The sequence below is a fragment of the Lissotriton helveticus genome, chromosome 5_1 (assembly GCF_964261635.1).
Source record: "Lissotriton helveticus chromosome 5_1, aLisHel1.1, whole genome shotgun sequence".
Classification (NCBI taxonomy): domain Eukaryota; kingdom Metazoa; phylum Chordata; class Amphibia; order Caudata; family Salamandridae; genus Lissotriton; species Lissotriton helveticus.
In genome coordinates, this window is record NC_136065.1 from 232,303,109 (window position 1) to 232,327,646 (window position 24,538).

A 24,538-nucleotide genomic window follows, 5' to 3' on the forward strand; every position below is an offset into this window, starting at 1 on the left:
ATAACATTGTCTGGGCTACCTGAATGCCTAGTCAAAGTTACACATATGCAAGCTAGATTTCACTTGAGTAGGCTACGGCTGGGCACAATTCATGAACTGGTGGCATTCTCAAAACACAAAGAATGGCAGAAAATAATTTGCAGATGTCCAAGTGATGGGAAATTGCAATAATTAGCACTGTCCCCCATTGGGGAAGCGTCTCCAAATCGCACTCTGTGTTGAATATTCAATAAAGTTCACTCATGGGAATTTTTCCAACTTTCTTTGTTTATTATTATTCTTCATCAATTCTTCTTGATTCATATATTTTTTTTTTGTTCGTGAAATGTTACTTCCAGCAGTATCATCCAACATTTTTCATACTCAGGAGGATTCACCAAACAGCACCAACATAAATATTAAACTCAGGCTCACCCATATAACAGACATAACACGTAAGGTATGCAAAGGTCCTAGTCCTATTTGTAAGAATTCTATGAAGTGATGAGAAAACCACTCAGTCTATAATGCACTTTATGCTGTTTTGTAAGTTTTATCGAGATATTAGGCGAACATTTTTATGACCAATTCTTATGACAAAAAAACTTTTCCTCTATAAGGATGCTTTGAATTTCTTTTTTTGTACCCTTGATAATGAATTAGCGAGCCGAGCTGTTGCAGGATATATAATCTGGGCCATAAATAGCAGGAAATTGCTTGTATACTTGGATAACCCGGTTTATGAAGAAGACTGAAAGATGATTTTGGGTTGATAATATTTTATAATTCTGAGATAGTAAGATGATTTTTATCGATGGAGTTTTAATTATTTATTGAAGGAGTTTTTAAACTATAATGTATGGAATTATGTTTAACATTTTTTTTATTCTATGTTCTTTTATGGATCGATAAAAGATTCTGAATAAAGTTATTTTGATTTGATTGATTTGACTACCACCCAGCATATTTAGAGGCCTCTTACAGACCTGCAGAAACCTCTGGGACATATTTACAAGGATTTAACACGCCCATAGCATCATTTTTTTTTTTTTTCAAAAGTTTTTATTGGACGTTTCAGGGTTATATATCATACAAATCATAAATTGCAATGTACATACAATCGATACTTGTAATTACACATCATTCAGCATAGAAATGCATTATGGCCCATGGTGGTGGTCATTCGGGACGATCTTGAAGACAATGTGGAAAACCACCATGCAGCCTTCCTAGGCTGGGCACCTGAGGGGCTACAAAACAAATGAATTGGAGATGGAAAGGAAAGGAACGGAGTAGATAAGAGGAAGAAGGAGAAACGGAAAGAGAGAATAAAGGTTAGTGATGAGATGTAAGAGGTAAGAAGCTTGATGTAAGATGTAAGAAGTTGGATGTTAGATGTCCACCACGATGCGGCTAAGCAGTCCAGGTTACGAGTGACTGGTTATGAGTGACTGGTTATTAAGCTGTGCGAAAGTATAAGTGGCCCCCCGGGAGCTGTAGGAAGAAATGGGGAGCATGAAGATTCACGGTGGTTTGTGGGTTTTGAAGTAGATATCTAGTGAGTTCCAAAGTTTCCTTTGTGAAGTTCGCCCCAGTGTGTTTTGTAAAGTGATATTATCCGCTCCTCGGAGGTTAATCACCCAGTTTAGCCAGCAGGCATAGCTTGCCTTTTTGGTGTCTTTCCAATTGTTTAGAACGACTTTCACAGCTGCCGTAAAGAGGAGGTCAAGGAGTGCCCTGTCTATTTCTGGGAGTTGGGTCTCTTTAGTAAATCCGAAAATAATATAGGGGAGTTCTTTGGTTGGTGAGATATTAAATACTTTGTGGACGAAGTCAAATACCCTGTCCCAAAACAGTGAGACATAGTCGCATTGGAGTATGAGATGTTCTAGATCACCTTCTGCACGCTTGCAGTTCCAGCAGAATGCGTCAGGGCTGAGTTTATGTGCATATAGGCGAGCCGGCGTCCAGAAGACTTTATGCATGAGCCAGAACTTGGCTTGTGATAATGTAGGGCTTATTTTATGGCTTGTGCAGGATCTCCACGCCGTGGACCACTCCAGCTCTGAGATGGAGAAGGAGGCGACTGACGACCAGAACTGCATTGTTTTGGTATTCAATGTTGATGATTGTGGGCTCAATAATTTGTATAACCTTGAGACCTGGTGGCCTATTTTATTTAGAGAGGAGAGGAGTGAGGGAAGAGCTGGGTGTTTGGATGTCAGTCCCGATTTTGTAATGGCAGTTTTAACGTTGAGGAATATGTAGAAGTCGGAACTATCAATCCCAAAGTTCGATTGGATTTTCGTAAAGGGTAGAGGGTAGCCATTGTCATAGAGTTGGTGAGGGAAGAAGATTCCCTTCTTGATCCAGGTTGGGTTAAATAGTGGTTTACCTTTGTAGGTAATTGAGGGGTTTTTCCAGATCGCTTCCCACCTAGATTTTCTTATCGTTGAGTCTAACAGTTTGTCTACTCTGAGTAGGGCTATTTTGGTGTTGACAAATATGGGTTTAGAACATGGGATCTGATTCGCTTTCATTGAAAGGATCGAGATGGGAGGCATGCCTTCGAGAAGCTCTTTTTCGACATCCAACCACTCCATGCGAGTAGTCCATTGGGGGGGACAGCCAATAGGATCCTTGCTTCGCTAAAAAGGCAATTTGATATCTTTTAAAGTCAGGGAGGTTGACTCCGCCCATGGATTTATCTAGTTTCAATTTTTGCAGGCTGATACGTGCTTTTTTCCCTTTCCAGATGAAATTGCTAATAGTTATATCTAATTTATTATGAAATTCTTGGGACAGCATCAAGGGGAGCATGGTAATCAGGTAGTTTACTAGCGGTGTAATCATCATCTTGATGGTCTCCAGCCTACCCCACCAAGTGATGAAGCGGGGTGACCATCCGTCTAGTTCATTTTTTATTTTTTCGAGGGTGAGTTTCTCATTATGTAGTAGGGTGTCTATGATGGAGCTTCCAAATTCTATACCCAGGTATTTGATGTAGTTGTTTTGCCAGACTAGACCTGATAAACCTAAAGATTCTTTATTAGTGAATATGTTGAGAGGTTTAACTTCAGATTTATCCCGATTCAGTTTGTAGCCTGAATGTTTAGAGTATGATTCTATAGAATCCATCAGTGCGGCTATAGAGGTATCAGGGTTTTCAGTGACTATCAGAATATCGTCTGCGTAAGCAGCCAGTTTTACAGTTTTATCCCCGAAGGCGATGCCACTGACATCTGCGTTCTGTTGTATGTCGCGGAGGAGAGGTTCCATTGCCAGAAGGAATAGGGAGGGAGATAATGGGCAACCCTGTCTAGTTCCTTGTTCGAGAAGGAATGGGTCTGATAACGAACTGTTGATGGCAATTCTAGCCGAATGTTAAAAATGTGCATGCATTGCCGAAAGGAAGAGCCACGACACTCTATCAAACGCCTTCTCCGCGTCCAGGGTGATTGCTACGGCAGGGGCATTCGAGATTTTCGATTTCTCCAGTACATGACATAGGAGTCTCGTATTGTCGTTAGAAAGGCGATGTTTTAGGAACCCCACCTGTGAGTTATTTATTAGGACGGGTAAAACATCGTTTAGTCTGCATGCTAGGGCCTTCGCGTAAATCTTGCAGTCCAAATTTATGAGGTATATCGGCCTATAATTCTTGGGAAGTAGGGGGTCTTTCCCATCTTTGGGGATCACTATTATTGTCGCTTCACTCATCGTTGGGGTAATTCTGTTTGACAGTGAAAATGAATGGAACAATTTAAGGAGTCTTGGGTTAAGTTGTTCTTCAAAAGTTTTTAAAAATTGGCCGTGAAGCCGTCAGGCCCCGGAGCTTTATTGTTCTTTAGTGTTTTGACTGCAGAAGAGATTTCTGCTATAGTCAGTGGGGCCCCTAGTCTGATTTTGTCAGGTTCGGATAACCGTGGGAGTCGGATTGAGTTTAGATATTTGTTACATTCTTCCATGTTGAATTGGTTATTATTTTTATAGAGCTCCTCATAAAAGGACTGAAATGTGTGAAGAATGTCTTTCTGTTTGGTTTTGGTGTTGTTGGATTGGTCTTTAATCGACGTTATATGGAATTGCTTCCTTTTTAGTTTAAGATAGGAAGCAAGGAGTTTCCCAGCTTTGTTACCCTCACAAAGTCTTAATGCCTTGAATTTGTTAATCCATACTCCTGCTCTTTTACTAAGGATGGCGTTGTATTTATATTTCAGGTTAGTCAATTGGTCGATGGTAACTTTATTGTTCAGATCCCGGGAGTGTTGCAACTCTAGTTGCTTGATTGTTTTCTCTAGAGAGTCCAGTTCGGAGTTTAATTCTTTATTCATACGGGCCCTGATACCTATCAGTTTACCTCTTAATGTGGCCTTGAACGCGTCCCATACTACGGCGGGGTCTGTTTCTGGTTGTGAGTTTATCTGGAAATATTCTTGTATGCATTGTTCTATGCTTAGTTTGTTCTCTGGCACTGAAAGTATCTCATCGTTGAATCTCCATCGTCTGGGGGGTATAAGAGAATGGGAGCCTGCCAATTTCATATGGATACCCGCATGGTCTGACACCAATATGGGGGCTATATCAGTTTCGTCTATGAGGTGTGTATGAGAGTCGGATATCAAAAGGTAATCAATTCTTGAATAAGAATTGTGAGGAGGGGAGTAGAAAGTATAGTCACGGCCATCTGGGTGTTGGAGGCGCCATGAATCATGTAGGTGGAATTTGGCACACATTCGTTTCAATGCCTCGTGGGCGCGTGGGGGGTGATATGTACTTTTGGATTGCCTGTCTAACAAGGGATCTAATGGTAGGTTAAGGTCTCCCCCGACCACTAGTAGTTCATCTTGAGGAATATTTTCAAGTTCTTTCGACACATATTCCCAAAATTCAGGCATGTCTGTATTAGGGCCGTATATATTTGCCACATAGATATGGTCTTCGTCTCTTTGAAGGTGTGCAATACTCAGTCTACCCTCGGAGTCTACCGAGTGTGATATCAGGGATAAGTTTGCCTTTTTAGCAACCAGGGTGATCACCCCTCTTTTCTTTTGATTCGCGGGGGAGGAAAGTGTCAGTGAGATCCAGTTTTGTTTAAGATTATCAGCATCAATCTGGGATAATTTGGTTTCCTGCATGAGCATTATGTCTCCTTTAGTTTTGGCTAAGTAATTTAAGATTTTTTTGCGCTTTACTGGGTGATTAAGCCCCTTAACATTTAGCGAAACAATATGTAGAGAGGCTGCTAAGTTCTTATCTGAAGCCATGGATATTTGTTCGGATTATTGTGGTGATGGGCCGCCACGAGATTTTGTGTGGATATGGTCTTACTGTAACGTGGATTTCCGCACACCTAGGTAGTCCGTATTTTATGGAAACTCCAATAGATAGCGCTGCAAGCCTAGTGAGGCCTTGGGACCCGTTGCACGCATCACGGTGGTAGAGAATAATTAGTAAGTAAGAGGAAGGAGTGAAAGTGCGCGTAGATAAAGAAAGGAAAGAAAGAAGAGTAAAGAGTAGATGAAGAGTAGTACATAGCATAGATACACCTGAAACAACCGTTTTTTCAACCCCAGAGCCCTCCCCCCCTAACTGAGTCAACCCCTCTTTGCACCCCTCTCCCCTCCAACCCCAACCCCCCTCCCGAAAACTCGAACTGAAGAGCTGCGACAGCAGTGCTGTCGGCGCCCGCACAGGGACATATGTAATAAAGATGATAAATGACCCAAAGTGCGGTATCTTTCTGATATGTTTAGTGTTCAAACATCTTGGTAAAATTCTGATAACATTCAGAGATAAAGCAACTTAAGTACATTCAACTTGAATCATTTAACTATTTGATATGATAGCTAGAATTATTGCTAACAGTTTCGGTTACATTATAGCGTAAGGCTAATTGTAAACAATGGAGCGTGTGTCGTTTGCTTAAAGGTAAGTAGAGCAACTACTTGGTAAATCAACCTCGTATTACAGTCGGCTCACCTCAGGTTATCGGTGATAGTTAGCGTACAGTAGAACTCTCATCGACTTATAGGCAGCCATATTGTTAAGAGGCACAAGACAGTTGAGCACTGTAAGTAGTGCAGTGTAGTGCTGGAGCCCTCTCATCCTTCATATCCCAGCATTCAGACATACCTGTCTCTATAAGACTGTATGTAGGCAATATATCGTAAGTCGCTTGTTTAGTCCCCCAGCAGAATGTCAACAGGCTATCAGTAGTAGCTGATGGTCATAAGAACTCTAGATACTTATAGATACTTATAGCTGGTGATAGTTAATGATTGCTAATGTGGGGCGCAACTCAGTTAAGCACTGCACGTATAGAAGACCATATTTACAGATTACAGAGTTCGATCAGTGAGTCTAAGTTTCGTCTATGGGAGACAATGAGAGTCTAGGGCATGCCGTTAAAGGCCGTTAAAGCTGAAGTTAAAGCTGGAGTGGCAGGCCGCCTGTATTCACTTTTAACATTTCAACATTCGGACATACCTGTCAATTGGATCATTGTAGACGAGGGCTAGAGATAGTCCTAACTGCCTTTTTCTTGGGCATCTGTTTTTCTTTTATTGGATTGACCCCCAAACGTGTCCATTTCTTGTTGAGGTTTGTCGCTTAGGTAGCATGCTAAGTCGTGCGGATTGGTGAATAGATGGGAGCGGCCATGGTCTGAGATCTTGAATTTCGCTGGGCCTGCAAAAGAGAACTGAATATCTTTCGCCCGTAATTTCTCTTGTAGTGAAAGGAAGCCTTTCCGTGTTTCCACCGTTTCCCTTGAATAATCCTGTGATTCTGTTACCTTCCCAGCTGATGTTGTGGTTTGTTCTAACATACCTTAGAATGCCTTCCGCGTGCTGGAACCTCAGTGGTTTGCATATGAGAGGTCGAGGGCCTCTCATTGTGCGGTGTGGGAAGGTCGGCACTCTGTGGGCTCTGTCTAGCTCCAATCCGTGCTGGAACTGTATCCCCGTAACAGAGGGAATCCACGCTTCCAGAAAGGCTATGCACGAGTCAGCGTCCTTTTCTGCGTTTTCTGGGATCCCGAAGATTCGCACATTTCCTCTTCTGTTGCGATCTTCCAATTCTGAGGTTTGGCGCCGGAGATCGTTGGTGGTTGTTTGGAGATGCTGCGTAATTTTAGCGCCCGTCGTGGACTTGTCTTCGATATCGCTAATTCTTTGCTCTGCTTCGTCTTGGCGTAGAGATAAGGAGTTCATGTCTGCCCTGATCGCGGTTAGTTCAAGCTGCATCGCGTCGGTGTTGCATTTCGTCGATTTGGCTAGCTCATGCACGTCCGCCAGCTTCCTCAAAATCATGTCTAGTGTGCTAGCAACGTCACCCCTGTTTTTGATAGGTGAGTCTGAGACGGATGTTTCTGATCGTATCTTCTTAGTGTTTTTGGAGTCCCTGTCCGCCATTTTCGGTATTTACTAGGTGTCCAATCAGTAGGAAGGTGGCTCGATAGTGGTTGAACCACGGCCGACTGCAAAGTCAGAGTCAGACTGATGTATTCAATGGCAGGGAGTGCCTCTCTTGTGGTGCTGTTTCCTTGGCCCACTATTTTCACGAAATCCTATTTTGTAGTGTGGCACTAGTAACACTGCTCAGTAGGCTGGTTGCAGTTATTATAGTATGGGTTCAGTTGCTGGACGGCGTTGATTAGTGTAGCTTGTATCTACTGCTGGGCGTATTAGGGCTGAAGAGCAGTTATGGGCTAGAGCTGGCTGCTTTTATGATGGCTGAACACTGATAAAATGGCGCTGGAGCGATGTTCCTTTCAGTTACTGGACGTCTGGCTGCAGGTGCTATAGTATGGGCTCAGTGTGTCTTTCCTCTCAATAGCTGGATGGTGTACCTACTGCTGGAGATATTAGGGCTGAGGAGCAGTAATGGGCCAAAGCTGGCCGATTTCGTGAGGCTGAACGTTAATATGACTTGCCAGAGGAAAAAATCGCCGACTCAAAATGTGTGTAGTCCCACCATCTTGAGGTCAGGCGTGACGTGCTGGGCGATGGCCTGGGAGCCCCTTCTAGCGTGTGTGCTGGTAGATGTTAGTAGGCGCGGCAGACATAGTACGGTATGGGGACATTTAGAGAGTCCCGAGAAGCCTCGAACATGATAGCATGTCGAGGAGGCAGGCAGCGTTCATTTGCAGGGTCTTATCAGGGCGGCATTTTGTAGTCAGGCAACACTGGCTCGTGACCAGTTAGTTTGCCTCCCATTGCTGTGGCAAGTCATCGGGGCCAGCTGTGCGCTGCTCTGAGCATGGGAAAATCAAGCGCTCACCTCTGATGTAGAGACCGCACTTTATCTGGGATTTGCGAGCACCTCTGAGTCAGGAGCGGGGGTCGCGATCACGATCGCAAGATGGCGGCTGGTTATCGGGTCCCCGGACTGTCAGCCCGATCAGTTGTAAACTCCTTTCATTGTCCGTAGCAGGGGCCGCAAATCACATTTCCTCGTGCACCAAATCAAGCGGCTGCAGAAGTCATCTATCTGAGCGGCGCTCGGGCTCTGGGTCGCACTGCAATAGGATCCGATTCTGTCCCTGTGCGGAGCGGAGACTGATTAGGCGGCCATTCTCACCGCCGTCCAAGCCACGCCCCCCAGCATCATTTATTTTAACGCTGCAATGTTTTTTTTTGGCATAGTTATGAAGTGTCGCAAAGCCTTTGTAGCGACATTTTTACACAGTTAGCGACAATTTCTCACAGCGCCAGTTTGGTTAGCGTGACTTACCGAAAATGATAAGCAAGGTTCCCCCGGTAAAACTCCCTCAAAACACGCAGCACAATATTTACAAGGTTTTCCTTGTACATCGCTAAAAAGAAAAACTGCCACTAAGTCCCATTAGGGGCAGTTTTTTACTGCTAGGAATTTCCTGGTCTTAAAAATGATGCTAGAACACTCCCAATTCATCCTTGGCAAGCTCAACTTTGCCATGGAGCTACTGCTATCCATAGCTACTGCTATTGCAGCTAGGAGCACCAAGGAGACCAACACAGTGGCAGTGCCGGAGAAGGGAGTGGATCTACCATCAGAGGATCACTCTCATTCACCTCAGGCAAGAGGAGGTCATAGCCCATTACAGGCTCATGACGGGGTCCATTGTCCACCTCACTGGGTGGCTCACTGGTTAGAGGAGGCAGACCTGGAAGCAGAGGTCAGCCCGGGACCAGGGTTCAATCCCCGGCTCGGTGGGGTCTTGAGTCCTAAAATGTCCATGGACTCGACAATTCTCGCTCCGGTGCCTACTCGATTCACGGGTTCACACTCTGCGACTCTGGGCAATAGCTTGCTTAATCTCCACAACGGCCCCTCGCGGCGGGATGCCTGGCTTTCACCTTGCGGATACCCTGCCGGGGTTATCTCACAGGGGAATACCAGGACGGGTTCCCTAAGCAAGCGCTTAGAAACCGCTCGGTGATTTGCGCTATATAAATTCCTGTACATTTACACATTTACATTTACCTCCCGAACAAGATAGTGCCAAGGTTGCAGCCCACATCCTAGCGCTGCAACAACATCCCTCCACAGACCAAGCTACTCGCTTTCCCCCATATGCTGGCGTCAGGAACTTTTCAACCTACCACCACCAGAGTTGGAGGAGTATCACAGTCATCCTCTTCCAGGTTCCTCCCCAGTGTCTTGGATGTCATTATAAGCCTGATGCCCCTGTACCTCCACTTCCCCAACACTGTGCAAGAACAACTGGACAATTGCAAGGTTTTTCATGCTATTGCTGGCTTCCTGCATGCGTTGGGGGCAATGGACTGCACCCATGCTCAACTTGTGCCTCCTGCAGAAACTGCACACATATACTGAAACAGGAAGCACACCTACTCCATGAATGTGCAGGCAATTGTGGACCATCTCGCTATATTAATCAATATAGTTGCAAAGTACCCTGGCAGTGTGCACAACTCCTACATCTTCCGCCAATCTACCATCAACCAGGGTTTTCAGAATGGGACATATGGGAATGACCTGCCTGTTGGTAAGTACAACTCTAACACACAACAACAGACCACAAGGCTCTCAATCATATAGAAAAACAATGTCAAATTGGTCATGTTTTGAATTCCACTGTGGATAAATTGTTGCTTTGGCAACATTTATCTACAAACATAATGCAAAAGTGCGAGATATAGTTAATAAGTCACACCAAGGGAGTAGCCAGGAAAATAAAATACTACCCACTTTGCTCCTCAAGGAACAAAATATCCTTCCAAAGTTATTGATCCCAACACTTATTATTAAAGAGCCCATGGAATTTTCTCCCCTTACTACAATGCTTTTAAATGATGCATTTTGCAGCATAAATTTATAAGAATTTGGCCAAACTGCACATTTACCAGTATTAACTTCTTACTTTCATTCTTACATTTTCTCTCTCTATCTTTCCTTACTAAATTCTATTTATTTCCTCCATTTACATTTTCCTTATTAATTATCATCTATCATAATGCTATGGTGGAGCACATGCCCATTTCATTCCTACCTGGTAATGTGAAAGATGTCTGCAGAACATTGCTAGGCCTAATGGGTATGAAGTAAGGCAGGTCACTACAAAGGACATCACACAGTTTGCAAATGTCAGTATTGTATATCATGGGCAATTTGCAACTACTTCCCAGTCAAGAATAATGTAAACCACAACCTGATTACACACATCAAATGTAGAGGGACCATGTGACAGTGTACAAGTAGTGTGCCACCCTAGGGACTCACAATAAGGGATAGAGAAGCCCAGGGCTCATTCTCATCTACATTATGGTTAGGACCAGTAATCTCTATCACACATTGTAAGAGGGAGAACAACAGATTTCATGTCAATGTTTTTGAAATCTGTAATACATAACCTAACATCTCCAGACAACAAGATGACCTGTATACCATGGTGCAACAGTGGCTGCTCGATTAGCCAAAAACACCCTATTTTCATTAATCGAACACAGAACAACATGGATGTTGTGATTGTCAAAGTAACACACATACCACTACTTCACTTTGAATGCTAGTTTAATCAGCCTTTTCCACAATCAGCGAAATAAGATACTCATTTAACAACATATCATATTAATCAGGTGTAAAAATACATTGAGAAAGCAAGGCATCCCCTGTGTGACCTCTGTGTCATTCCCATCGGCAAGAGGAGAGATGACATAACACACTTTTGTGAGATTGCAAAATTCGGACAAATAGTAGCACTGCTGTAGCTACTCACAGCAATGCAGCATTACATCAGAAATCAAGGACACGCATCCCATCCAATGTGCACAAAATGTAAAGAATTGCGGTGACTGAATCACCACAGCTCTCATCCAAAGGCCCAGACTGGGCAGCAAGGTGCCCATGCTACATACACCACATCCCCTATGACAGCTAACAACAACGTTGCCAAGGTGTGAGAAAGTGGCTCTATATATAATGCACCAAAGTAAGGTACAGTGTGTATAGAGTCTACAAACCCCAGAGGTATAACAGATGTTAAAGCCAGGTGTGACCTTACTCTCTAAAGTGGTAGCTTGGTCGAGCAGTAAGGCAGTACCAGAGGACGGTGTAAAGCATTTATTCTACACACTCAGTCAGCAAAAGGTTTCACACACTCAAAGACTGAACTCCAGGCCAATTGTTGTTATATCACAGATATAGTTGTGTTATTTTTAGAACCAACAGACATCAAAATATACTTTTCTCAATATGAGAGGTCTCAGATGAGTGTTTTGCTGAAAGGCAATAAACTTTGTAAACACAATAGGTACAGGGGTAGCAGTAGGCAACACAATTCTAAACACAATTTAGCATTGAGCCCAATGGGTTTTTCTATATAAATACAGCTGATTACTTTGTAGATTACTTTGGTAGTTCCAGGACTGGATCCCAGATTCAATCCTGGGGTCTAAGCTGAAAACAGTTTAGTAAAAACGTGTTAGTTATTGCAGTGATTTTTAAGGAATATAAAGCTAGTTTAAAAGTTCACACTCAATGAAAACCTGGCAATGTTATCCAATGGAAGAAAATTCAGGTTGCAGTTAAAGTACAATGTCGTTACTTTTGTAATCCAGTAATGGGCTCCTAGGTCCAGCACTGGGGTCTCAACTTAAAACAGGTAAGTAATTACGTTTCAGTATTTGGTATGATTTTTAAAGAATATTTCAAGTTTTCAAAAGTAGACAGAAGAAATTTCATAGAAAAGCAGACAATGGAGTCTTATGGAGAAAATACAGGTAACTAGTAAACCGGTTAGGCTTACTTTTGCGGTTCAGTACTGGGCTACAAGGTACAGTACTGGCTTCTCTCCTGATCACATGTGAGTACTTCAGAATTCGGTTGATTTTATATGAATATTTTAAGTTTTCAAAACTTCACACTTAGAAGATTTTTCGAGTCAAACCAGTCAGTGTTATCCAATGGCAGGTAAGTGAGTTACCGGTTTCCAGGTGAGTACTCGACTGGTGAAGTTAAGGTTCTGGGCATGGACTCAGGGGTCCCCCAAGGTCAGGTAGGTACAGTTGGTTCACCCTCAGTGGCACAGGGGCAGCTGGGTGCAGAGGTAGTCAGGCCCAATGTTATCCAATGAGAGGCAGGGGGGCCTTCAGTCGGTGGCTGCTGGCTAGCAGGCCACGTGGCTGTAGGAGCTGGGCTCCTGGTCACTTGCTCAGGACAAATGGGGAAGTAGGATAGGGCAAAGGTGCACTGCCAGAGGCACTCGGGCGGCTGGGTGCAGGGTGCAGGGTGCTTTTGAGCCTTCGGGTGCTCAATTATATTCAATGGGAAAGGTAAAAAGTGAACAAAGGCTGCAGGCTCGGGAACGGAGACTCTTCAGGGGCGACCACCACTTCGAGAGGTAAGTTGGGATCTTGGAGCACAGGTAGGTACCCCAAAGGAAGGCACAGGGAGCTGCAGGGCGCCGGGTGCAGGGGTGTCTTTGGGTGTCGAGGAAGCTTACCCTCAGCTGGTCGCGGTTGGAGGGCACCCTGGTTCTGAGTCTGCAGGCGTTGTCTGGTTTGTTGAGGAGGGTCTTTGGGCACTGGACTTTGGGTACCAGTCGCCGGGGGGATGTCCACGTGGTCTTGGATCACTCGGGCACGGGCCGGGCTCAGCGGGTGCAGAGTCGGTTGATCTTGAGCTTCCTGGCTGGCAAAAGGGGTGTTGCTGTTGAAGCAGAGCCTCTGCTTATGGGAGTCCCGGTCTTTCAGAGGGTCAAGGCAGGCAGGTCCACCGGATGTCCCAAGGTTGCTGTCCGCAGGAGTTGCCGGGATTAGGCAGGAGCAGGTTCCAGGATCGCCCGGCCGGTAGGGCTGGGGCCAAGTCAGTTGGTGTTGTCCTGTTGTTAGCAGCTGCACGGCGGGCCTTCTTCTTCTTGATCTTCTTTCTCCTTTTCTTATCAGGATCTGAGGAAGGAAGGTTCAGGGTACCCCTAAATACTAAGTTTAGGGGTGTTACAGGTAGGGCAAGGGCAGGGACCAATAGGGGTGGGTACACCCCCTAGCCTGCTCCTCTCCTGTGGGAGGGGGGCAGGAGCCTAGCTGTGATTGGGCAGGGCTCCCCATCTCCAAGATGGCTGGAGCCCGTGGTCATGTTTCACCTCGCCTCTCCCACCTGAGGGGTGGGATTGGCACAGGCTGGCACACCCCCTTCCCGACATAGGTTTTCCCGCCAGTCTTCCCGCCAGAGTGGGGGTTAGAACTGGTGGGGGCCAATTGCTGAGTACAGCAAGTGGCCTGGAGAAGCTCACAGAGGCGGCATGCCTTTGAAGTTTCCCCCTGCCCATTCTGGTGGAGGAGACCTAGCATCTCGCCCAGGATGTGCATTGTTGCAGGCCCAGGAGAGCGAGGGGCTCTCCACCCAGGGGTCCAGCAACATGTCTGCTGCGTGGCAGCCTCGGCAGCCACTCAGTCCAGACGTGGATTATAGGTTAGGTTTCAGGGGGCATCTCTGAGATGCCCACTGTGGTGCATTTTACATTAAACCCCACACTGGCATAAGTGTGGGTTTAATGTGCTGAGAAGTTTGGTGCTAAACTTGTCAGTCTTCAGTGTAGCCATTACGGTGCTGTGGAGTTCGTAATGACAATCTCCCAGCACCATATACTCTTAATGGCATCACTGCACTTACAGTGCCCAGGAATGGCCCTGGGTATTATAGGGGCACAGGGCTCATGCACCTGTGCCCACACCATTGGCATAGGGCACCCAGCTAGAGGGGTGACTGAGGTATGCCAGGGCAGTGGGTCTTGTGGGCATGGCAAACAGGGATATGTGCCATGTCGACTCTTTGGTTAGTTCTGTACTTAGACACTCAGCCTGCAAAGGCAGTGTGGGGGTGTCAGGGAACAGGGCCCCTGAGGGTGGCACAATAAGTGCTGCAGCCCTCAGGGGTCTTCTCTGGTCACCATGCTCTGGGTACCTAGGGTACCATTTACTGGGGGCTGACAGGTGGCCAGAGATGCCAATTGGGTTCCTGGTTGGGAGGAACCCAGGACACACCCAGTCAAAGCACATCAGCAGTTCAGAAAAAAGTGGGGTCATACCAATGCAAGGAAGATGAAACTTTCTCACACAAGGCCATACTGTGAGTGTCACAGAGAAAACCTGCACTGCTTTTGGCTGCACAGTCACACAGTAAATGGATTCTAAATGCTGTCAAAGCTATGTGCTACACTGTCTTGCATTGCATTGGGTGCGTTACTTTACTTACATTGCATTGCAGTGTACGCAGTCTACTTGTTCAATGGTTGTGTGCAACCTCACAACACATCTACTAACTTCTGTATAGTGTCCCTACAGTAAGCACTGTGCACCTCCATGTGTAGATAAACATCTCACAGGGCCACATACACTTTCTTGTCCATGTCTGACACATTGAAACATGTATATGCTAGCAAAATGTGTGCCAGAAGGAAGAACCCCCTACAGCTACTTCCATGTGTCATGTACTTGAAAGGCTGAGGATTCACAATTCTGAATGGTACCCAGACATGCACACAATCAAAGCATGTTCGACAATTGCCACAGAAATCTTAAAGTACACATTGCCATTGGTGACTAATCACATCCTACAAGGCATGGGCACTTTACTGATTCTCAAGAAATGGAGGTATCACAGGGAACAACACAAATGGCTGTGAAGTAATGTGTAAGCTATTCCCAATTGACACTTGTATGTTTTAGATGCTATTTCATAGCATGTATATGACCGTGTGCAAGGTGAATGTAGAAAGCTGGACACTGAACACAATAGTGACTAATGTACTTCTCACCCACATCATGATTGCAGACTAATGTAGCACTTTTTTTTCTTCTTTTTTTCAGCTACAAAGGGTGTGCACTGATGCCATAGGTGATGACACCGATCAAAAATCCAAAATCCCAGGCACAGATGGCCTACAATGTCGCACTTGGCCGCACCAAGTCCATAGTGGAACAGACTTTTGGTGTCCTCAAGTCCTGTTTTCACTGGCTGGACATAATTGGCAGTAGATTGTTACACTCTTCACCCCTGGTCTGCAAAATCATACTTGTCTGTTCTTTCCTTCACAACATGTGTGTCCTCACTAATGCCCGAAGACAATGTTGATCAGGAAAATCCTGAGGATGGACAGGAAAAAGAAGAGGACCTGAGGCAACATGTCAGTGCAGAAGCAGCAACACGGCAGAAGGATGGAATGCTCACAAATGTCTGTCAGAATCACATATTAATTCAATTCCAAATTCAAAATGTGGTTAATTTAAAATTATTAGTATGTATATAAATAAACAGTCATAAAACAACTAACAACTTGTAAGCATTTTTATCATAGTTGCACATTATACTTCTGGCACACTGTAGTTAATCCACTCATGTCTGGCACATAGGCCGATCATCTAGTAGAGTAAATGATACTAACTATAACATAACCTGGTACTAGTAAAATTGTAGTGCATGTCAACTACAAAATGCCGATAGGGCCCCAATGAGTGATAGATGTTCTTGGTGTATTGTGCTCTATGTAGCACCAGGCCCATCAGTCAATTTAGTTTGGGAGTCCAGAAATCTTGCTTCCGGTGCATAGAGGGGGCAGACTGCATTTCTCACTGCCAGTGGTGTATGAAATCATCTTGGTGTGCTGTACAGCACATAAAATATGTGCGTGGCAAACGTCCCATCGTTACATGTCAGTGGTGAATAGGATCACCTGGAAGATGGGAAGGCTGAAGAAGAAAAGGATAAGGTAGCAAGGCAACTGTTGCAGCAATAACGTGGAGGGACAACATAATTCATCAATTATTCACATAATGTTATGTGTTGCTGATTATACTTCCAGTATACTTCACACATGTGTCACTGTAACTATAGTTCGATAAGTGTCTTACACTGTGTATGACTCATCTTTCCACACTGTACTGACTTTAAATTGCCCTACAACACTCATCACAAACACTGAAACATAGGTTATCCACGCGATAACTGTAAAAGCAACAGTGTTCACTAATGTGTACCTAGACCAAATAGGATAACAATGTAATGAGGACAATGTGTGGGTGTCACATGGCCACGTCACGTGCCCGCCACCACACTTATTGTGTGTGTCAATCTACAAAGCATCTGATGCAAGTCTTATGAGCAGAGTGTGTCAGGGAACCCAGCAACCATGCCCAATACATGCAAGGTGACATTTAACTAATCACATCCTAAAAGGCAAATACAATGTAGTCTGCAATTTCAAGAAGCAAATGCTCCCACAATGAAGAGGCATCACCTAGCTCAAACATGCAACACAACCAATTGAAACATTGATATGTTAATGGATGTAATCCAGGTACTTGTTATCACTAGATCTGTCTACATAGCTATATATTTTCCAGTATAGTCAAACACATATAAGAGCTTGCACTCCTAGGAAATAGTCATGTCACATAGGCTGTCACCAGGAATCTGCACAACACACATAAATGCACAACAATATCTTATGAGTACCACATCATCATATGCTACCATCAACTCACACATCCATGCACATATAGGTTCAAAAACATAGTGGGACATAAGCAACATTTGCAACAGCATGCAGAACTCAAATCTACATATTTCACCATGTAAAATGACAAGTCTAATGTGTTGAAACTACTTAAGGCCATAGTTACCAAGGAATGCAGCCAACAGAACATCACTTTTAGTGGCGTTCTGGTTGAGATCTCCCCTTCTCCTGATTTACAAAGTGGTGTCAAGTCATGTAACGTGGCTGAATGCTGCATTGAAATTGGGGCACATGCATATGTTCCACTCAGGGTGAAAGAGGGGTACAAAGGGTGTTGCAGTGGGTCTTCTGCTCATGATGCTGCCCCAGAATTACAAATCTGAGGCTGCACCAAAATATGTTAATGTTTCTGAAAAGGAGCCTTAAGAAGGGTGATACAAGGATAAATCATCACATTTTCCTTGTAATTTGCTCTTCAAATGTGTGAATCATGCTGCTGCACACATTGAAACAGTAAATTACCATCCAGAATTGTTAGGGGTAATCTTAGCATTGTGCCAAAAAGGAAACACTGCGCTCTGCTGTCTTGTCTTAACACACAGGGATGAGCTATGTGTACCATATTTACGATGCAGCCCTGTGTGTACCCTCGCGGAGTACCAGCGCAGGCATACTTGCGCCATGAAGCAAGGGTAAATGTGCTGCTTGGTTGTTTTTTCTGTGTTTGAAGGGACTCTTGTATTGTCGGGTGCCTGTCTACTGGGTGTATAGTTAAATATAACTTATTTAGTATAAGTTTTGGGTGGGCTTTCATTTCTTAGTGGGCATAGGGGTGTGGGGGCAGATGTTTTGTGAAGGAAGTGAAGTGCAGATGTTGGAGGATGCATTTGGAACATTCCTCTGGCTGGTAAACTTTCACCTCCCCAGGATGGTTAAGGGTGGGGGAAGAGTGTTGGCGGGGTACACTATGAAGGTCAGGAAAGTGCACTGGGACTGTATGTGGAGGCACATGGTGCACATCTTTGGTGTTGACAGGATGGTCTACCAATGAAAAGATCGCTATCAGAATTGCGTTGGCCTGGAGTGCGACCTCTTAGACAACCTCGGCATCATCATTGGCAGGCAAGATGGTAAGTATAGAACAAAATATATCTGCCTTCGCACTGTTCATCCCATGTATACAACTTTTTACAATGTTGAGCTTGTAATGGCAGCTCAGTTTTACACTTGCCTCTGTCAAGTCGGAGACTGGATGGCAACCAACTGCTTGAAGTTGAACTCCAATGAAACTGAGGTGCTGTTTTTCGGCAGCAACACCTCCTTTGGGTCCCCTATTCTCTGGCCATCACTCATGATATAGGGCCAGTCTTTTTTAAGCAAAATCTTTGCCTGTATGCACCCAGCTACTCTCAGATCAATCTCACAATCTGATTATCCCTAGGTTCAAGAAAAGTGCTTGGGGAGGCAGAAGTTTTTTGGTTGGGACAACTAGACTCTGGAACTCTCTCCCCCAGAAATTGAAGGATGCGACTCAACTGTTAGCATTCAGGAAGGCGCTGAAGACATGGTTGTTTAACCTCTAACCATTTGTTAAGATCTAACGATGTCTGTTTGTTCTGAGGAGCTAGCACCTTGACACCTTTGGGTAACTGACTTGCGCTTTATATATCTCGTTTGCATTTAATTTCATTTTTAATATATATGTACAAAGTGTTGTGTTGTCATGCTGAACATAGGGGTATGTGACATTTTTCCAGCACAGGGATGCACTGTATGGATCTGAGAGAATAGACACCCATTTGCATCCCACAGGGTTTGTGCTAAGTTACCTTCCTAGCACCTGCACAGGCACCCTGCAGCCATGTTTAGAGGGTGCCTGCACTATAGGGGTGATTGTTTTTGTGCATGAAGGGACACCTTCTTGCACAAAAACAATATCTCACTGTGAATTCATGCTTCTATGTGTGCTGCTGAATGAAGTATGCATAGGTAGAGCACAATACGTTGAGAAATGTAAACATTACCCCTTGTATGGCCACCCTAACACCTTCATGGAGGTTAGATTTGGGTTTGCCACAAACTTGCAAATCTGGACCAACCTCAAAAGCAATAGGTGCTGTGTTGTATGCTCACCCCAACACCTATTGCCTGCCCCTTTGCCGTAGTTGGCTAAAGTGGTACGGGTCATATTTACAAGGTGGCCTAAGCCACGCTAAGTGTCACTGTGCAACGTTGTAAATAATGAACATGACGCATCACCACCGAGCAGCCCACAAATGTTTCTCTGTTGGCAATATGGTGATTGTTTAAATGCACCCAAGTATGTGAGCACAATGGTAGACTGATGTCTCAGAATCTGATGTGCTGGTGAGATGGTAAAAACAGCAACACCTCACAGTGGTTGAAATACAAGTGTTGTAGGTTAGTGTCTTCTGACACTCAGCTGTCAATAGGAGGTTGAGCGACGAATGAGGTGACTACCACTCTCAAATTGTAGCCACAAAAGAAGAACAATGTGTCCCCAGATTGTTTTGTAGTACAACACAATACTGCATTGAGCAGGAGTTGTGTGTGAGTCTGTCATTTCTCGCCGCGTCCTCTGTTCAACATGGACCTTAACACTGATGAAATTACTAGATGTTGTATGTAAATATTTTGTGATGATACATGACACATATGCCACATGATGACTGAGCATTAATCCTAGTTCCTGTTTTGCAGCTGGATACCCATTGTTCACTCAAGGGGACATTGATGCCTTCAAGGACCCCCATGCCACTGGTGAGTGACTTTGTCCATATATATTTGATCCCCAAATGAGTGTTTGTGATGACTGGTTCTGTAGGGTGTTAATCCCACACTGTGTGTGCATAACATTGATATTACCTCACCCACAATGAGGCATATTCATAAGAATATGTTGGAGCATGGATCTGCAGCAAAATCTGTTGCACTGCACTCCAGTATTTTCTGAATTTAGGGATGCCCCATATGTACTATGCTACGGGGCACCCCTGTGTTTTCCCAAGCAGCTGTGCCATATTAGCAGGTTAGTGGTAACATAGGCACCCTTGCACTATGGTGCAAAGATGCCTTTATTGTCGTTAGGCAGTGAAATATGGCACCAGTCCTTGGGGAAACACAGGGGTGCCCCGCATTATTGAAAGTACTTGCTTCCATGCATTTTCCAAATGTTAGGGCACATCATCATTAATTTTGCCATGACACCATGCTCCACCATTCTGCTGATAGGACGCCCCTGCATCTGTTTGCAGACAGATATTCAGTGCTATGTCGCCCATTAGGCCCATCCTTCAACATGACAAATGATACTGTAACCTTACGGTGCAGCTACAGATCTTGATTCTGTGTGTACTTGTTGCACCATGCACCTGCAATGGGTGTAGTGTTGTGAAGTCAACAGGAACATCCATTGCTAACCCCAAGGCAAATATGCCTGCTTGAAGTAGAGCATGTGCACAAGGTGCATTTGTCCACAATGGATGGCTAGAGATTATTTAATACACATGGTGTAGGCTATTGTGACCATTGTTCCCTATAGCATGCGCACGTGCGCGGGCACGCACACTGCCTTTCCTCAGGACACACTTCAATGCTCCATTCAAGACCTAGAGACATTAATGAGCGGCTCGAAAAATCCTCAATTTCTTAAAGATTAGGTCCAGGGGTAGCACATTTTCATTGCCAGGGGGAGAAGCAGAATGAGTGTGAAAGGAATAGTCTTCCTCTTGTAGGCACGTGTCACCGTGGATGACAAACTTCAGAGCAGGCAGTTGTTACACATGCTGCTTTCACTCTTTGTGCCGGGTAGGTGTCCTGCCAGGATTTTGCAGCAATGTCTGGGAGACGATTCAGGAACAGATGTATTGTTGTCAGTGGCACTGACTGAACTTAATATATGAATCTGTCCTTAAGTGCTGGAAAAATCTACCCAAAGTTTGCGGTATGTAAAATTGCACAAAATAAAATGTGTGTCACCAAAATCCAATCACATCTTTTTAGTAGACCCAAAGCAGCTTTGATAACAGAAATCAATACTAATCTAGAGGCTGAATTGTACAGCATGAAACTAGAAAACCTCTGATCGGTCAATTTGTTCATATTAGTGCCTGTTTCTACACTGTGAAACAGTGACGTGCTTCTGTTCACTTATCACATTGTCATCAGGGCTGGAGTAGTAATGTTTCTGAGTTCATGTTAAAAAAATCGCAATCATCATTTTTAATGAATACATTTTAAATAAACTCATTTGCTAAAGTAAAACACTTCTGCTTGTTAAAAAATATATACTTGCTAGAATCTTGACACGACAAACAGAATTGTACCATTGATCTGTGCCCTCTGCAGAGGGGCCAACCATTGGATGCACAGTATTCTGAACACCTTTTGGACCCACTGACATGCATTGTGTGAATCTCGTTCTTCCATCAGTCTCAGCTGCCACGCTCTGCATTGTGGCCCTCTATAAGGGCTCACCTCCAACCTGAGCTTGCACAGGTGCAAAAAACCGAGCATATAAAAGATATCAAAGCATAAAAATGACAGTTTCATGTGCTACAACTGACATACAATCACTAGGCTGGTCCATATTATTGCAATTTTCTTACATCATCTACTTTCCATGAGGGGGCACTCCACGTGCGTGTATGTAACAAGTTCAAGAATAAATCATGTTTATGAGATACGGCAGACTGAGTTAAAAGTCACATAATTAACACTGTATATTTGTAGCTGGGTGCTAGCATCCTTAATTCCTTACATTCGTATTTACCAACCGACCCCAATAAAATGGTGAGTACCCAAACACAAAAAGTTGATCCATTGTAATGTAGGGTATAAAAAAAACACACTAAAAATAGTTATTTACGCACAGCCTAGCCCATTTTTCACACCTTTCTGTCTTCTTGTAGGATTCCACCTCATAATCAAGTCACAAGTAGAGGCTGTGCCTAATACACATTGTATATTAGGGACACACAATTTTTAGCTTCAATAATTTCAACCAAAAGCTCTCAATGATACCACAGTCTGAGGCCAGTGCCTGGCTAAACTCGACTTTTTGCAGCCCAAGTCAAGCAGTTTTTAAATCCCTCAGCAATCACGGACACGTTTTGACCAATTTAAGACTCACCAGTATGATGCGAAAAAAACTTTCACCTGCAGTCCCAGCTTCCTAGTGGATCAGCAGATAGCAATGCAGCTGAGGAGACTGGTATAGTGTGTCTGTCCAGGAGTGACGGGACACTGACGCTGGAATCTGGGGACCACGGTTCGATCCCCTGCTCCGGCGGCAGGTTAGCCCAGCACCATGTGACTCTGGGCAATAGCTCGCTTAATCTTCCCGACGGCCTCCAGCGCCTAGAGACCCTTACGGGTGATTGTGATCTTTACAAATGTGGACTTTTTTTACTGGACATATTTAAAAAGAAATTAGATAATCTGGGGTTAAAGATTCATAGATTTAGCACCCTTGGAGGTCCTGGATTCCATGAAAGAGGAGAGCATGGGAAGAGGGACTCAGGGGTGGAAGGAGACAAGGCTCGTGGGAGCAAGATCAGAAAGAGAAAGTAAAGTGAAAGAAAAATAAACAGCCACCATGCCAAGACCCCATACTCCTTCCTGGTCATGATCACCCTGATGATCCAGAACTTCTCAGAGAAGAAGTTCATGCTCCTCCAGTTAAGATGACCGCTTCTCTCTCCATTAGTGCCTTATGACTTGTTCGCCATTTGGATCGCTTTGATGATGCTTTCTTACTGTATGCTATTAAGTGAATGCCACCACCCCAACCCCGTCTTCTGAGGCCATACAGGCTGCATTAACCAGCTCTTAACCTTCCAGGTCATTGTCACTGTATCACTTGACCTTCAGAGTTACAATCTTCTGAGTCCTGTCCTTTTTAGGTTTCGTCGGTAGCGCTGTGCTTGAGAAATCTATTGTTAATCTAAACTTAAAAGGGCCTTACATTCTGCTTTCTCTGTTTCAGGGCTTCTTATTGGTTCCTGTGCATGCCACTCACCTTTCCTCCATTGCTATTGGCTGTAGCATATTTTCCTGCGTTTACCAATACTTGTTCTTCATTTGCTTCTCTTATCAGTGTCCCGGCACCTAAATACTGTTAATACCCACTTTGGTGGAACTCTAGTTTCATACAATTTATCACCCAGAGAGTTAAAGTGATTTGCATAGAATCACAGGATGTTGCACGCCACTGCTGGGATTCCAACCAGGATTCCCAGCTCTCAATTCAGCAGCTCTGGCCTCTGTGCCACATCCTCCCCACTCCCATGTTATCTGTCAGGGAGTTCTTTCCTTATCCTGCACGATGATTGTTGAAAACAGCTCTTTATTCATTACAGAGGCGAAATCAATGCATTACCAATGTGTGTTTAAACCTGGAGTTTAGGTGCCAGTAGAAGAAACAATTCATGTCATGATGGAGTGTATCTACTTTGCAAAACTGTCTCAGGTCCCCATTAAATGAAGCTGTTTTCTCTCTTTTGGTAAACAAATGTTTGTAGTGGTGTTTGCCACAGATTTATTTAACTGAGCACAGCGCTCACATGCATGATCAGATCCTTGGTCTACATATACGTGTCTGCAGCGCACAGAGAGCTTACACTGCTGCACACAGAATAAAGTAATTAGAGGGAACATTGATTATAACTCAGGGCATATGGTAACCTTGTGAAGTTCCTGTAGCACTACCACCTTGTACATAGATGCCACAAATCTATCTGACATTTGTCTCTGCATCTGTGTTTCACAGTGTAGATACAGGCACCAATATGAACAAGCATTTACAATGCAATGGTTTCGCCTTTGGAAAAGTTAGACCTATTGGCATTGCTCATGACATTTCTTTTTTTTTTTTTACTTATAAATAAATGGCATTGTTATTTACATTGCCAACAGCTCTCTCAGCCCATACAGCTATCTCAGCCCACACAGCTCTCACAGCCCACACAGCCCTCACAGCTCTCACAGCCCACACAGCTTTCACAGCCCACACAGCCCTCACAGCCCACACAGCTCTCACAGCCCACACAGCTCTCACACCCACACAGCTCTCACAGCCCACGCAGCTCTCACAGCCCACACAGCCCTCACAGCCCACACAGCTCTCACAGCCCACACAGCTCTCACAGCCCACACAGCTCTCACAGCCCACACAGCTCTCACAGCCCACACAGCTCTCACAGCCCACGCAGCCCTCACAGCCCACACAGCTCTCACAGCCCACATAGCTCTCACAGCCCACGCAGCTCACAGCCCACACAGCTCTCCCGGGGAGGCAGTTATCTTTAAAAGAGTAGAATCGGGTTCCGTGTGTTCGTCTTGTGGATTCTGGGTTTGAGCACACACCCCAGATGCAGATATGCGGGACTCTTCAAAAGTAACCTCTCCTCTCCCCCCCCCCGCCGCAGAATGGCGAAAACACACACATTTACAAAAAAAAACGATACTCCGCCCAACACCTTTAACTCTGACATCGTGTGATCCTCTACAGGGGGCTTGCATTGCGCTGTTCGTACTCCTCCACCTTTATACTATAATAGTTGGCTCCGTTATGGAAAC